This window comes from Leucopleurus acutus, assembly GCF_964270905.1.
Source record: "Leucopleurus acutus genome assembly, chromosome: 2".
Lineage (NCBI taxonomy): Eukaryota > Metazoa > Chordata > Mammalia > Artiodactyla > Delphinidae > Leucopleurus > Leucopleurus acutus.
Window position 1 is genome coordinate 98,463,375 of NC_139143.1, and position 16,595 is coordinate 98,479,969.

The following is a 16,595-nucleotide window of genomic DNA, read 5'->3' on the forward strand; positions in this document are numbered from 1 at the left end:
TACCTCGGGGCATCTTCTTCTGCCCTGCTGAGCCATTTGCTTAAAGAATTTCAGAGTCCAGAGGGCAAATGGAACACAGAGAGCTCTGGATTCAGTGCAACAAAAATCGAGCACCCACTGTGGGCTCGTTGCATGAAGCGCTTCAGAAAAGAAGTGTAGGTCTGCCCCCCAGGGGCCTGTGGTCTGGCCCGGTTGGTTGTCAGTGATAAGCCTAGGGCGGACTGTGGCATTGGACGTGCATCCAGGAAAACTAGTAGAGTTATGAAAGGCAGTGCCAGAGAGGGTGGATAGTCCGAGTATCAGATACAACTCAGTTGGCGATTGCAGGTTTCCACCTAATGTCCGAATAGCCTTTGTGGTAACCTGAGCTGCCCCCAGACAGGGTATGTTTCCGCACGAGCAGGGGAACTTCTGGCGGCATTTATGTGAAGAATAGAGGGACACGGGTTACCAGGGTTCTTGCTTTGGGGTTTGGATTTCGTGCCCCACAGAGTCCCCTACAACTTCATGTTTCTATTTTTCAAGTCTCTCAGAATGAATCCCTACCCCCCCGAGGACGTTTTAGCTTACTAGGCAGATGTGAATAAAAATATCCCCAAAGATAATTTGAGTCCAAAAGTTTTCTGTATTTGAGAGACTAAATGGATACTCACTTAGCGTTATCTAAATATAGCTTTCTCTGTACATTGGCACTCTTTTCACAGAAATAACTTAAATAGAATTGAGTGATAGGATAGTTAAAATCTTTATTTGTTCCAAAAAGATGGAACAAACTGCATGGTTCCTATGGGCATATATTTTTAAAATATGTTAAATTATCCCTCTTTAAAAATAGGCAATACCAGCACATCTTAAATAATTCAAATATACCAAGCACATCTGCCTCCAATTTCATCCTCTGAATCTCTAGTGACCCCTCCTCCAGGCGACCACTGTGAATGGCTTCTTAAGTATTCCTCCAGAAAGAGATACACCTAAACAAGGACGTGTGTGTGCAGTGTGCGCTGTACACTGTTCCAATGATTATAGTTTGAAAATTTCTCTGAATCGTTGCTTAATTATAGTTAACAGCTGCATGGTATTTTTTGTATACTATATATCTATAGTTTACTATACTATATATCTATAAAAATGTTATATATTTTATATATCTATATTTAGAGATATACTGTGTGATCAGTATGTATTATATATGATATAGCACCATACTAGTGTATATTACAATATAGTGTATTATAGTACATAGTATAGTGTACAGTATCCTGTGGTATATACTGTACTCTGCGTAGTAGTCTCTTGTATTGATGTTCATAATTCATTTAACCCTGGACTGGCCTATTTTGGCATCACCATCATCCCACCTTTCCTGTTAGAATGTAAACCTCCACAAGAGCAGTGACTTGGTCTTTTTTTTTTTTTTAATTTTTATTTTATATGGGGGTATAGTTGATGAACAATCTTGTATTAGTTTCAGGTGTATAGCAAAGTGAACAATTATACATATACACGTATCTATTCTTTTTCACATTCTTTTCCCATTTAGGTTATTACAGAATACTGAGCAGAGTTCCCTGTGCTATACAGTAGGCCCTTGTTGATTATCTATTTTAAATATAGTAGTGTGTACATGTCAGTCCCTAACTCCCAAGTTATCCCTTCCCTGCACCTTCCCCCTTTGGGGGGAAGCTTAACCATAAGCTTGTTTTCTAAGTCTGTGAGTCTGTTTCTGTTTTGTAAATAAGTTCATTTGTATCAATTTTTTAGATTCTTCATATAAGTGATATCATATTTGTCTTTCTCTGACTTACTTCACTTAGTATGTTAATCTCCAGGAGAGACTTGGTCTTGTTTGTACCCATGACCCACAGCATTTGGAGTAGTAGCTGGAATGTGGCAGGTGTTCAGTAAATATTGGTTGAATGAGTGAATCACAGGAAAATATGTTTAAATTTACTTTAGAGTTTTTATTTATAAACAAATAACCTCATTATGAAAATTTTGAAAACTCAGGAAAATAGAGAAGTTAGGAATCCTAGTCTGGTTGCTCAGAGACCACCACTGTTAACATCTTGATATCTTTCCTTTCAACCTTTCCTCTAGATATATTTTAATGTTGTGATTTTCTCTTGTAACTTTTTATCCTGCTTTCTTTCCAATGACATTCTAACTTAGGCATTTTCTATGTTATTAAAAACTTCATAAAGATATTTTTAAATGGTTACTCTATAATGGAGATACATTTTAAATTATTAACATTCTTTTCTCCTTTGTCTTCCTGAGTACTTGACCTTCACCTTTTCACCTTGGCCACTATGTCCTCCTCCTTGGCATGGGAATCATGTCTGGAGTAAGACTGAAGTAATACTTAGTTTCGGACATGCAAATAGGATTATGTTGCAGGAGAAAGGATTTGCCATTCCTCTGGCTGATGCACTCTCTTGCACATTACAATCAAATGTGGATGACCCAGGCCATAGAGTCCTCCTGTGGTGGGGAGATGCTTCTTCTGTCCTCAAAAGCAGAGCATGAAGCTCACGGCTCTACTAATGCAGGGCTGTGTTTAAGACAAAAGGAAGCAAAATACAAGTCCGTCCACTTTCTGTCCCAGAGGAAAGGGGGGCAGAGAGGAGAGGGGAAGGGAAGAAAGTGAAAGAATTAAAGTGGGTCCTAATGTGCTGTGCATTTTATAACTGGAGGGAGTAAAGAGACTCCAGGAAGCTCCCATCCACACCCTTCCCCCCACATATGTTTGAGATCTTGGGAGGAGACTTCTGTGCATAGCAGGGTAGCTCTGGCTGTGATTACAAAGGGGAGCTGTGTGGTCAGACTGGACCAGAGAAGGGTCTGGTTGGCACTTTCTGGAACACCCCTCCATTCCCAGAGAGCCTGTAATGTTGAAAGCACTGAGCCTGTAATGATTTGTTGTGGTGGAACAAGGGAGCCCAGCAGCAAAGCCTGGGGGTAAACTGTAGACCCAGGGCTGGACGGGGCCTCTGATGACCACTTAGACGTGTTCAGCCATCAGAAATGAGGCAAAGCCTAGTCAGCCAAGGAGCACACGGGGGCTTGGAATGGCAGCAAGATGCAGAGCCGCCTTGGGTCTGTTCCAGAGACCAGAGGAGGGAGCCAGCACTGTGCTTGAGGGCATCTCGTTTTTGCTGCCAAAAGGACATGTAGGATGCCCCCTTTCCCCAGATGCCCCCTTAATGAGAGAAGCAAGGGAAGTGAAATCATGTGAGAGATTTAACCCTTTTATCCTAGGAGACCAGATACCACCTAAATTATCAACGCAGATTAAGCATTAAATCAGATTGGAAAATGAGTTTTCTTCCCCCCCCCCCCACCACTAATCAGTGGAGCAAAACCAGAGGAATTAGAGTTTAAACAAAGCAATCACAGTTTTTGGTAAATACGAGCTGTGATGTGAGTTAAATTTTGTGATCCCTACTGAACACACTGCTTCACTGAGTGATAAAATCATAATGAATGTGCCCATTCCTTTCTGGTTGGAATTTAAGATTCTCTAGTTTTGCATTATTAGAGAGGTTATATAAACATCTTTGTGCATTTAAATTTGTGGCACACAGGAGTCACTAGATAAATAGTTCTTCAATACATTTTGAAGTGACATTTTCACTGGGAATGTAGAATAGCTTATGTATGTGATCTAAGGTTGCTTCCTGTAGTAGAAGATGAGCCCCTAATAAGATGGATTGGTAAGAGCCAGAGTAACAAAAGAGATAATTGACCTTCTCTGCATTAGATGTGAACAGAATTTTTTGAATGTGGGCTTGAGAGAGAAAAGAGGGTGAAGCAATATGGTGGAAGACTGGAGTCCAAGTCTTAGAAGTGGCCAAGAGACTTGTAGGAACAGAAATATCTATCAAGGAATTTTTTTATTGAAGTATAGTTGATTTACAATGTTGTGTTAGTTTCAGGTGTGCAGCAAAGTGATTCAGTTATACATATATATATTCTTTTTCTCTTAAGTTGCATATCTGTCATGTACATCCTGCCATTGCCCTAACCTTTGACAAAGGCTTCCATTCTCACAAATACCTCTGTGATAGTTTTATTCATTTTGTAGGTTCATTGGTTAGGGGTGATGACAATTAAGGAAAGGGGTTGAATTCAATATCTTGGTCAATATGATGAGGAATTGGGACCACAAAATTGACATAGTGAGATGATCCCTAAAATGATGATCCCTAAAATGAACATTCAGTGTAAGTGGGAGCTCAGAGCTGGAAGTGATTACAAGAGGTGCAACCCCCTTGCCCCCCAGGAATTGAGAAATGTTACAGAGGCCATGGACATTTCCCAATTAATTGAATGGGAACTGAATCAATCTTGTCTAGCTGTTAGAGTCTGGGGAGCACCAGTTGACAAGTGGTATTTATTTATATCTTTGCTGTCACCATCCCATGGAAATGGGGGCTTTCCCCTCACTGGTTTTAGAGATCCCCTGTTCTCCAGTGTTTTCTGTGGTGCAGGACACATCCATCATCAACCTATAGGAGGGTAAAAACAATGGCAGGGTGGAGAGAGCACATGGGAGAATCTACATAGAGGGGTATAACTACAGGATCTTTATTTTAGGTAGCACAAGTTAACATGCCAACTGGCTCTTCTAAGACTGCTATTCCTCTCTATTCCTGTACGTACTCTAAACTATTTTGACTCGTTCTTTTTTTTTTTGTGCGATACGCGGGCCTCTCACTGTTGTGGCCTCTCCCATTGCAGAGCACAGGCTCCAGACGCACAGGCTCAGCGGCCATGGCTCACGGGCCCAGCCGCTCTGCGGCACGTGGGATCTTCCCGGACCGGGGCACGAACCCGTGTCCCCTGCATCGGCAGGCAGACTCTCAACCACTGCGCCACCAGGGAAGCCCTGACTCATTCTTCTCAGGCAAGAGCATAAGCTTTGTAGGGGTCTTGGGTCCACTGCTTTGTTCCTCATTGAAACCTACCCAATGGGTATTGAAAATTCAGCAGATTTCCTGAACTCTACCTCAGTCTAGAAATTTTCTCTTAACAAGTTATTCTCTGGCATCAGCATTCACTCCTTATTGGAGAAAACACTCCTATGTGTTCTCTATCTATGCATGGGAGCCCCTTCTATAGGTCTTGCTTTGGTCACTGAACACGTCCCTTTTACAGTGACCTCATGCAATGCCTTCCTGCCCTTCCCTCCAGCACTTCTATTCTCTCACTTTCCTGTTTCCTCTTTTGGCTTCATCTTCTCTCCATTTTGCTTAGACTGTTTGCTCACCATCCTTACTGCAGGAGGTCAAGCCAGCCTGGTCCATATCTGTGTTCATTGTCAGCACAGTAAAGCCCGTATTTGATCTTACAACTCTCTTCATAGTAAAAATGGCTTACAATGTGTTATAGCAGGCAACTGTTCGGGGGGACAGACTTTCCTTGGAGCACGTTCAACATTGAAAGGTAGCAAAGTCATCACATCATAGGATTAAAGGAGTCTGAACAGGGCTCTCAAAGTAGGCTGAAAATACTGCCAAAGAAAGGAGATTACAGGTTAGCACCCAAAATAAATAAATAAGTAAACTTAATTTTCAAATGACTGCATTTTATAAGTTGCTGACATCCCTTAAACAGAATTTCCAGAGCCAGAGTCAATTTCAAATTCCTTTACTCTTGCCTTAAGCATTAGCTGTACTTAGCAGAGCAGACTGAGAGTTAAAGACCCTGCCCAGTACCGCCAGATGCCTTACATCTACCAAAAAGCAAGGAGTTGAAAGTAACCTGCTAACCAACTGCGGGCAACCTGAAGTTTGGCGTAACTGTATAACATGAGGCTCTTGGGAGAGTGACGATAAACCTAATTGGCAGAACTGCCCCTGCCTTCCCAGAGGTGGAGAATGGGGATAGAAAGTATGTAGAAGGCAGGTGGGAAAGGAAAGCACACATCTAAACCCTCCTTGTAGCTTTCACCTTCAGAAATCAGAAGTTGGAGGATATTTGAAGAGTGGGCATGGAGATAGATAGGGGAAAAAAAAAACCCAAAAATAACCCAAAGCGAACATGGTTACTCTGTAGAACAAATATCTGCAGGAAGTTTTCCTGGGTTGAGATACCTCTGCTAGGTTAAGTTCAAAGGAGTGTTTTTCAGCTGGTGAACTTCTTTTTTCTTTTCCTCCCTCCTCCGATCACAGTGCCTCATGTTAGTGGATAGATAGAAATCTTCATACTTTGTGTGCTCTCACGTTTCAGTTAATGTTGTGACACAATAATAAGATCAAACGGCATATGGATGGAACGCGATATGTTAATAATATCTCTCACAACCTACAGTAGCTCATGTCAGCACGACAACCTTAGTGAGGTAAACAAGGCAGGTATTATTTCATCCCATTCTACCCACAAGGAAACTGAGACCCAGGGACTCATCGGCTCAAGGTTAAACAACTGCAAGACATGGAATCAAAACCCGTGTTTTCTGATTTGGAAGCACGTGCTTTGTCTACTGTTAAATTCCATTCACACAGACTTTCAGGCCCATGTAACAATGATTTAATCATAAGAGCTCTCTCCTTGACCTTAGTTGTATTTGTCTTAATGTAGAATATATAAATGTTAGGATGTTTTTTCTGTGACTGTGATATTGGCATCGGGCAATTATTTAACAAAAATGTTGAACATCTGATAATGTCAGGCACTGAACACAGCTCTGGGACTACAAAGACCAAAAAGATTTATCCCAGGGGATGTGGCCATGGGAGGACACATTACAAAATAATAGATACTATTAGAGACACATGAACGAAAAGACATGGGAACATTAAAGTCACAGCATCTAATGTTACTTGGGAGAGTTGGGGAAGGAGGTGATATCAGAGCTTTGTCTTCAGGGAGGAGAGACGTCTGCCAAGTGAAGAAGGAGGGGAAGAGTATTTTAGTGAGAAGACCCAGCGTTTGTATAGCGCAGACAGAGGACTGTGCACAGTGGGCCCGGAGTAGGGAGATGTGGTAGGGAGGCAAGGCTGGGTAGGGGACCAGCTTGCAGAGGTCTTTGTAGACCAAGCTAAGGAACTTGTATCTTGTTATGTAGGCAATGGGGACCCCCAGAGGATTTTAAGCAGGTAAACTGACATATAGAGGAAGATTCAACAAAACGGATATATTGATGTCAACCTTTTGGGACTCAGTATAACTTGTGAAAAATGAATTTTTGTACCTCTAGAGCAGTGTACTCAAACTTTAGTATATACCAGAATTGCCCAGAGGACTTGTTAACGCACAGGTTGCTAGATCCCACCCCCAGTAGGATCAGTAGGGCTGGGTGGGGTCGGAGAATCTGCATATCTAACAAGTTCCCAGGTGATGTTGATGTGACTGGTCCAGGGTCTCATTTTGAGAACTACTGCTTTTGGGAAGCGTTCATTGCCTGGAGAGGGCCGAGAAAGAATACCTCTAACTTATTAATAAAGCAAAATTGAAACAAGAGGTATCAATTGAATAATAAGAACCTGCTGTATAAAAAAATTAAATTAAAAAAAATAAAATTCCTATCACATAATTCCAAAAAATAGAGGTATCAGTTGAAGCATCTGAGATATAATAAAGGTTTTTTTAAAAAATCTAAACCAAGCGTTGCGATCATCATCAAATAATATGAAAAATGGAAGTTCGCATGAGGTCCTGGGCTAAATGCTTACAAGGAAAGCGGACTGGTTGTGGCTCCTGTTCTTGGGAGTTCATGATGATACCTAGGGGAAGGCTGGGACACATAACTGACCATTCTTCAGTTTACCTCTAGTGGGCCGTCTGCTCTTTTCATTCCAACCCCATCCCCCAAACCCCCCAAAACCCCAAACCCCAAACCCCAAAAAACCCTTAGAAAACAAATGTAGCTGAGATAGAGGCTGTCATAAATTCTGAGATTTTCACCAAAATTATTCTGTCACATTGGTGAAATTTTGGGGTGGAAGGAGGAAATATGTAGAAATCACAGACCATCTTATGTGACAAAGTTGTCTTATGGTTAAGAATCATCTGACCATTAATCGGTGGAAATAGGAAAATCCAGGGGATGAGTAATAACAAGGACACCGTTTAGAGTGGGGAACTGGACCATGTAACGAACGTAAGAAACTGCGGGGCTTTTTGTTTCTAAAATAGATGTCTGTCTAGAATTCTTTCTCTAAACCTCTGCTCTAGGATGTCGTGTCCTTTGTCTCGATTATAAACAGCTTCTGAACGTGACATGAGTGGGTTTCAGACGAGCCTTCCAACGACTGCAGTGACTAACCCTCTCTGACCTTCAGTCTGCATTCTCATTCCGGGGAGTCTGTTTCATGAAATATTGATAGAGGAGATTACTTCAGAGCAATGCATACAGAATGAATGATGTTTCTTTGATGTATTAAGCCATCTTCTTGCCTTAAAGATTGTGAGGCCAAAAATAGCCATTAAAAGAAACCATTCTTAGAAGGACTCCTTGCTTGATTGACACTCACACTTAAATATGCACAACAGATTTCAGGCCTCTCTCCTCCTAAGTAGCACTAACCGCGCACTCTCCAATATAACACCCCAAAGCGCCGATGGCTCTGTCTGCAGTCCAGGAAAAGACGGCATTGTTCACCTGGATTACCGCAGTCAGCTACTGATATCTAATTTGCCTGCCTCTGGTCGTCCTTGTCTCTACTCCATTCTTTTTAGATCAGTTGTTTTCAACTGGTGTGCCCAGACACCAGGTGAACTTGAACCTATTACAGGTACAAAGACAAATTTTGATTAACAAGTGCAAATAATTTTGGCTACAACTAAATATAACAATGAAAGCAGTGGCAGCACCAACTAACGTGTGTATTATTACTCTTACTAGGTTCCAGGCACGGCTCTAAGCACTCGATATGTGCTAATTGGCTTATTCCTCATGAAAGGCCTAATGAAGTGTGGTCTACTGTTAATCCCGTTTCCAGATGAGGAGACTGAAGCATAGAGGGGTCGAGTAAATTGCCTGTTCTGGCCAACAGTAAGCGGCAGAGCTGGGTTTCAGAACCTGCTCCGGAAGCACTGTTAGGATGAAACAAATACTCTTCCATCTAGATGTTCACTAAGCCAATTCCTGCTCATCCTTTAAGATCCAGCTCAACTGTCCTTTGCAGCTCTCCCTGCTTCCTTCCCACTCCTCCCCCGGAGAAGAAATTGCTGCTGTGTCTGTGCTCATACAGACCTCGATAATAATGCTTAACCCACAATTGTTGGTACATTAATCATCCTGCTAGTCTGAGAATTCCAGGCCTCTGACTTATTCATGCTTGTGTTCTTCCATCTCCTGCAAGACCTCAAGGGCTGTTGATCTTCAGTAATTCCTGTTGTTGAGTTGAACGAGTGGAAATTCTGGTATTTTATGTATAACTTTTAGAAGGAAGTCACATCTCCTTTCAAATAGATTTTGAAAGCTGATCATTTGAGTTCTGAATTCTGTTTCATTCAATTATGCAAGCCATTTTAAGAGAATGGCTAGTGTATACTTGGACACCATGCTAGGTCCAAAGATACAGCAGTGACAGGCAGACGTGGTGCCAGTAACATGGACTGTAGAGACCAGTGTGAGAGGCCAATTACCTAATTATGGTGGCGAGTACTGAATACTGTAATAATGTAGAGTGTGGAGACTAACCTGGCCCGGGGGAGGGAAGGTTTTCCTGAGATAATGCCATCTAAACTGAAACCTAAAGGAGAATAAGAATTAGTCAGGTGAAGAGGGGGAGAATTGTATTCTCTGCTCTGACTTGCCTAAAAAAATGGCGACATTCTCGCCCACTCTGTTGATCTTTATATTCTTTCAAGACTCAGGTAATATTCTGCTTTCTCCAAGAACTTTCTCTGAATATTTTAGCTTTATGACTTGTTTCCTCTGAAATCCTAAAATAAATGTAAACCTCAGGGATGTGTCCCATATTGGGGGCCACTGGGTTATTTCACTTAATCTTCAAAACAACCTTGCATGTTAGGTATTAGTATCTTTCCTTTTTCGGATGAGAAACTGAGGCTTGGTGAGGTGGGACAATTTTTCTAATATCTCACAGCTAGTAAGAGCAAAGGGGAGAGTTGGATGTCAAATTTAGGTATACTTGGTAATTTTTGCAATCGTTTTATGAAGTAGGTATTATTAGTTCCACTTTACAGATGGAGAAACTGAGATCCAAAGAATATTGGCCTAAGGTGACAAAGCTCCTGAATGTGGGAGCCTCTGGATTCCAGTTCATGTCTGTTTGGCTCCAGAGACTGTGCTCTGAAGGGCTGCTACTAAGATAGAAAGTTATTCAATATACTCTCTCTGATCTGAGCCCATGTGGCACCTCTGTGATTACTATCCTGAGGCACTGTTAGGAGGCACAGTGTGGCTCCAGAAACCTCCAGACTCTTGCTCCTACAGGGTGGCCATCCATGGACCAGGGGCATCTTCATCACCTAGGAGTTTATTAGCAAAACAGAATCTCAGGCCCCATCCTAGAGCTATCAAATCCAAATCTGCATTGTAACAAGACTCCCAGATAACCCCAGATAATGCTCATGAAAGTTGGTGAAGTGCTTACGTAAGGTGTGCCTTAGAATTGCCCTTGCAATGGTAGATTATGGAGTGTTGGCTTTCTTGGTCCAAGGACAGGTCAGTTCTTTCAGGGAGAGTCTGGGGCTCTGGACTGAGCTGGACTTTCTTATTGACTCTTAGGAGGTCCTGGCGACCTTTGGGGACTGAGCTCACTATGGGATCTTTGAACTGGTGTTGAATATATAAAATGTCCCTTGAGGATTACTATTACCTGTGAGCTGAATTTTTAGCTTGTGGCAGTTTTAAGCTACAGATTGACATTTAAAAACCGCACCAATAACATGATGAATTATAATATCCTTGTGAGGAAGAAAGAGATAAGTACCTTGCTCACACTATAAAAAGGCGTGCAAGAGCCAGTAACATTTTCCATAAAACCCTGCAAATTTGTGGCAGGCCTATAATTATGATTCTGTTTGGGTAGCTTCCTTGTCTGTTTTCCAGCTAATAAAAGACCATAATAACACTACTGAGCTCTAATGAAATCTGCCATCTTTATCTTGATGGTCGACTGTTTGCTCTCATCTGTTTATTCATTCATGAACACTTATTGAATGCTGGGCACTACCCTTTACTGAGAAAACTATATTTTTTTATTGATCAATATAGCAAAGACTCTAAAAGACTGACCAATTGTTACATGAGGTGATAACTAGATGATTTAACTTCTTTTTAAAATCTTGGTCCTATTTCATCTTCAGTTAGAAGGAAAGGACTTCCAAAATAGTGCTGTTGATGGCCTTGTGTACATTGTACTTCTTGTTGGGTAAAAGACAGTGCTGGTAAAGCATAAGAAATAAAAATTATATTGGGTGTGGCAAAATCCTGGAGGCTGAGGGTGCCTTCTCTGCTTTGAATAGATTTTCAAGATGACTTCTCCTTAAGCTGAACCTGTTCCACTTAGAGAATTAGGAGAGAGACAGAGAGAGAAATAGAGAGAGAGACTATGACCGTAAGCCAAAATAAAGGCCAAGACTCTCTGAGTGGTTTGTTTTTATTTTTATTTCTTGAGGGAAAGAGACTCATTTCCAGCTCCGAGTACCAGAGCTGACTGCAGGTATTTAGTATTCATTTTTTCTCTCCAAAGTTTAGTCTATGGGGCTGAAAACTGTGGTTGTAACATTAACCATTTTAAGTGCGCTGTCTCTGTGCCAAGTCCTGTGACAGAAGGGCTTTTCTAGTACACACCAGGGAGGCGTGGGCTCTAGAAGGCCTCTCCTCTTTAAAAATTAGGTCCTGACGATTTAAGATATCACCATTTTGGGTGACTGTGAGGTTTCCAGTTGGTATGATGTATGGCTCTGAAAAGACTGTCAGCTTCAAGAATGCTTGTGTCATCTGCCTATGAGGTGTTTACAGAGAAAGAAAGCAAACGTGGGAATAATGGATTGTCTTGCAACTTGAGTTGTGCTGAGTTTGTGTCGGATTTTGTGAGTGAGGGTGTGCGTGTGTGTGTTGTTTTACTTAGAGGCCTGTTTTCAGAATTGACAGTATATATTTCACAACTAGAAGGTGACCACAGCCCCTCTGTGCAGCAGCAGTGTCCTGAGGTAGAAAGTGCTAATCTAATCACAGCCAGAAGCCCAGACACCCAGTGGGAGCCCAGGAACAGGAAAAATCCTGTTTCTGCCCTTCCAATGTCCCTTGTGTTTTCTTCCTTTTGCTCCTGCGTGGTTCAAAATGTGAGCATCACTTTCACATCACTTTTCAAGTGGAGGAAGTCTAGGTCATATCCTGTGTGCAGAAGCTGGCAGATACTGGTTCTCATGTTTTCCCTTGTCTCAGATTGTACTACCGCCTCTGTTGTTTATATAACTCACTCATTCAATCATTCTGCAAACATTTGCTAGGTTTGTATGTACCAGGCACCATGAGAGGTGCTGGGGATGGGCGATGGAGGAGGCGCCATCCCTTCCTTCACAAAGCTCACAGTTCCATTAAGGAGACAGGCATGTAGACTATAACAATACAAGGTTAAAACAAACAAACAAACAATAAAACCTCCTTATAGAGACATATAGACATGTGAACAGAGGAGGAACAATCAGCTTTATGTAGGAGGACTGAGGTGGGCCCCACCCACTGCGGAGGGGCCCCCTTGAGCTGAACGTCGAGGAATGAGCTTCAGTTTGCCAGGCCAGACAAAATCCTTTCTCGTTAGGTGACTCTACTGTGAATCAATATGTCATTTGTCGTGCTTGCTTTTTCTCTTAGTCAACCATCTCTGCTGCCCGTTATGGAGACCCCTGGCTGAGTAATTTCAGAGAGGCAGAGAGTGTAGCAAATGAGTGGTGGAAAGCACAGGCTTTGAGTCAGAGCGACTGGGAATCAGAGCTCTGCCACTTACAGTTCCCAGACTTTAGGAAATTTGCTTAACCCCATGAAAGCCTCTCTTCGCCCCTCAGTAAAATGGCATAGTAACACAAATCCCATAGGTTTTAGTGAGACAATGAACAGAAACGATTTAGCCCACTGCCTGGCATCTAGAAAGTCCTCAATAAATGCTGCTATTATTATTCAGATACAAACATTTTCACCTCCTCCTTACCTGCTTCTCCAGCTACCAGGTGGTAACCTAAGGACCTGCCAGTAGGACGGTCCATTTTTGCCTAGGATGTAGCCATTAGAGGGTTGATAGGATGCCTCTAGAGTCAGAGGTTTCTAATTTCAATACCTAGTTAGAGATTTAAACTTCAGAATTTTAACAAACTGGGTTATTTCACAACAATTCAATTTATACAACATGGACAAAATCATAAACAGATTTACTAAGCAATCAAAACAAACATATGTAGCCCATTATATTCTTATATTACAATAAACAGAGTGCATAAATGTAAGCTGAGCTCTCACCAGTTCCTCCTTACTTGGGAGTTGGTAACTGACTGATGGCCAAGGGAAATACGTCTGTGTTTCACTCCAATTCTTTGGCCTCTTGGCCTTTGGTTAACTTCTTTTTTATATGCCATGTTATCCTCATTGATTTCATTCACTGAATTGACCATCATCTCATGAGAATATTTTTATTCATATTAGTAGGTTACTATGGCAACAGATGGTCTCTTCATATTGCACCATCCTCATGAATAGCTTCATTCATTCATTCATTCATTCAACTGTTAGTTAGATATTGACTATACAGAAAATACCTATTGTTGGGAAACAGATGATTTCTTACCTTAAAGAGCTCACAGTTTGTTGGAAAACAGAAAAGCTACTCGGTAGTTACCACGCAGTGTGGTGAGTGCTCTAACAGAGGTTAGCAAATGGTGCCAGAGAGAAGAGAGATATCAAGAACAGCCCAATAAGTCAGGGAAAACTTCCCAAGCACAGCACGGAAGGAAGAAGGAGTAAGAATCAGACCGGCAAGGGGAAAGGGAAGGACATTCCAGGCACAGTGAACAGCATCAGGGGAGTCAAAGCATCAGTAGACTCCTCTGGAGTCAGAGGAATGATGACTTGTGTATGAATGGGGAGGAAATTGGTGTAGCTGGCCCATGGGACACGTGCAGGGGAATGGGTGAATGACAGGAAGACGGAGAGAGGTTGGTCGATCGGGACAAGACTGAGCCAGGCTAAGACATTTTAACTTTATGTAAAAGATGATGAAACGCTTTTGAAAGGTCACAGAAAGGGTCAGTTTTCTGCTTTGGAAAGTTCACTCTGGTGACAATGTAAAGAATGAACTGGATGAGGACAGCGCTGGAAAGAAGGGGAGAAGTTGCAATCTTTCAGACAAGAAATGATGACCTGAACTGAGGTGAGGGCAAGAGAGGAGGGGGAAGGGAGAGAGCATGGTAAGTGGGTGCAGGGTGAGCATGGGACCATTAAACCAGAATGAAGACAATGAGAAGATTTGGGATGGGGAGAGAAAAGAAAGGAACACTATCGTTTCTTCTTCCATACTTTCTGCTTTCATGGGGCTGTTGTCTCTTGCCTTACTTTTTCTCTTCTGCTTCTCTCCTCTCTCTCTCTCTCTTTCTTGTATAGTCTTTGTTTTCCACCCTCTGTGTACAAAAGTTTCATGTGATCCAAAGAGCATGGGATTTGGATAGAGATTACTCTGGATTAAAATGTTAACTTTGCTAATACTGGCTCTATAATCCACAGCAAATTATTTCATTTCTCTCATCCTTCTTTTCTTCTTCTGGAAAATAGTAAACAAGCATGTTGGGTGGGAAGGAGGCAGAACTGCAGAGGTGCAGTCGTCAGGGAGGTCATTTTTGTCAGGAAAATAGAAATCGCTTTGGGCTTTACAGGCAGTAAAAACTTTAACGCAGGAGCAAGGATACTCAGGAAACATTTAGAAAGGCCAGAGGAGTAAAGTTCACTCTTTGAAACTCCTGAGTGTCAGAGACACTACACTTTCCTGCCCAGGCTGGATACTGTTATTATTATTATTGTTATTGTTGCTGCTACTGTCATTGCTGTTGTTTTTATTTTTGTTTGGCATGCAGCATGCAACCCCATACCTTTTTGTGGTCTTCCTGTATTACATGGGCTGTAAGTCTGGGCAACGCAATTTCTAACGTCCTTAAAGTCCCGCCGGTGAGAGGCCTATGTGTGAGACTGGGAAGGCAGAAGGGAAACCAGTTATTTTTCCTTGAATGGCAGCAGGCACTTGGGAGGTTTATAACTGCCTCAAACACTCTCTTGCAAATCACCACCTTCATGGAGCGGGTAGCTGTGATCCCCTAAAGAGTTTTGCAATTTCTTACAATTTCCTAATTTTCTGAAAGATAGCAATAAATCTGAGATCAATGTTCCCTGCTCTCCTTACTTTCTGATAGGTTTGTGAGCAACTTCCTGGATCTGTATCTTCCTATTTAAAATCTCTTAAAGTGACATCTGTTTTCCTGGACAAACACCAGTCAAAACCTTTCTGGCATCTACTTCTCTATATCTTTTACCACCTTTCCCACTAAAACTCAGAGACTCTCAGGGCTTCATCTGAGACGCTTTTCAAGCTATGCTTCCTAGGTGAACTTATTCAGTCCTAAATTTTTCATTTATAAGCATACCTCGGATATATTTTGGGCTCAGTTCCAGATCACCGCCATAAAGCAATGAGTGCAATAATTTCCCAGTACATGTAAAAGTTATGTTTGCACTATACTGTAGTTAAGTGTGCAATAGCATTATGTCTTTAAAAAGGTACATACCTTAATTAAAAAATACTTTATTGCTAAAAAATGCTAACCATCATCTAGCAACACAAACCTTCAATTTGTAAACAAACAAACAAACAAACCCCCACAATATCTATGAAGCACAGTAAAGCAAAGTGCAATAAAATAAGGTATGTCTGTATTTCCAATGGTCCAACAACTCCCCAGATCGTATCTTAAGCCCAGACTCTCCTTTGAGATACAAACCCCTATATACAACTTTGTCTGCTATGCGTCCACTTGACTGTTTCACAGGCCCCTCAAACTCAGCTTGTCTGAAACTGAATTCGGTAGGAAGCTGTTGACCAAGACCACCCGCCTTGGTCAGGCCCTCTTGCATGAGTTGTCTCACAACAGGAGGTCCTGGTAAGCAACACCGTGCTGCCACTGAGAACTAAACAGGAGAATTCGGGAGGGGCCAGAAGAGGGAGGAGACGACTAACCTCCCAGAGCCCTTCTCGCTGGAATCCATCCTGGCTGAGAGATGCATGCCACCAGGAAGGACCCTGAGTCACCAAACATGGGCCAAGCTAGATGACTAGCCAGAGACAACCTAGAAACTAACGCCATCACCATAAAACCTGGGACTGTGAGCCACGTGGCAGAGCAGTCCTCCTGGGTTCCCTTACCCTGTTGCTCTCCACCCAGGCGCCCCTTTCCAATAAAATCCCTTGCTTTGTCAGCATATATATCTCATCGGACAATTCATTTCCGAGTGTTAGACAAGAGCCACGCTCGGGCCCTGGAAGGGGTCCCCCTTCCTGTAACAAATTCATGGTCTTCCTTCTCCTTCCACCCCAAGCTCCTTCTCCTCCAGTTTTCTCTTTCTAAGAAAATGACCT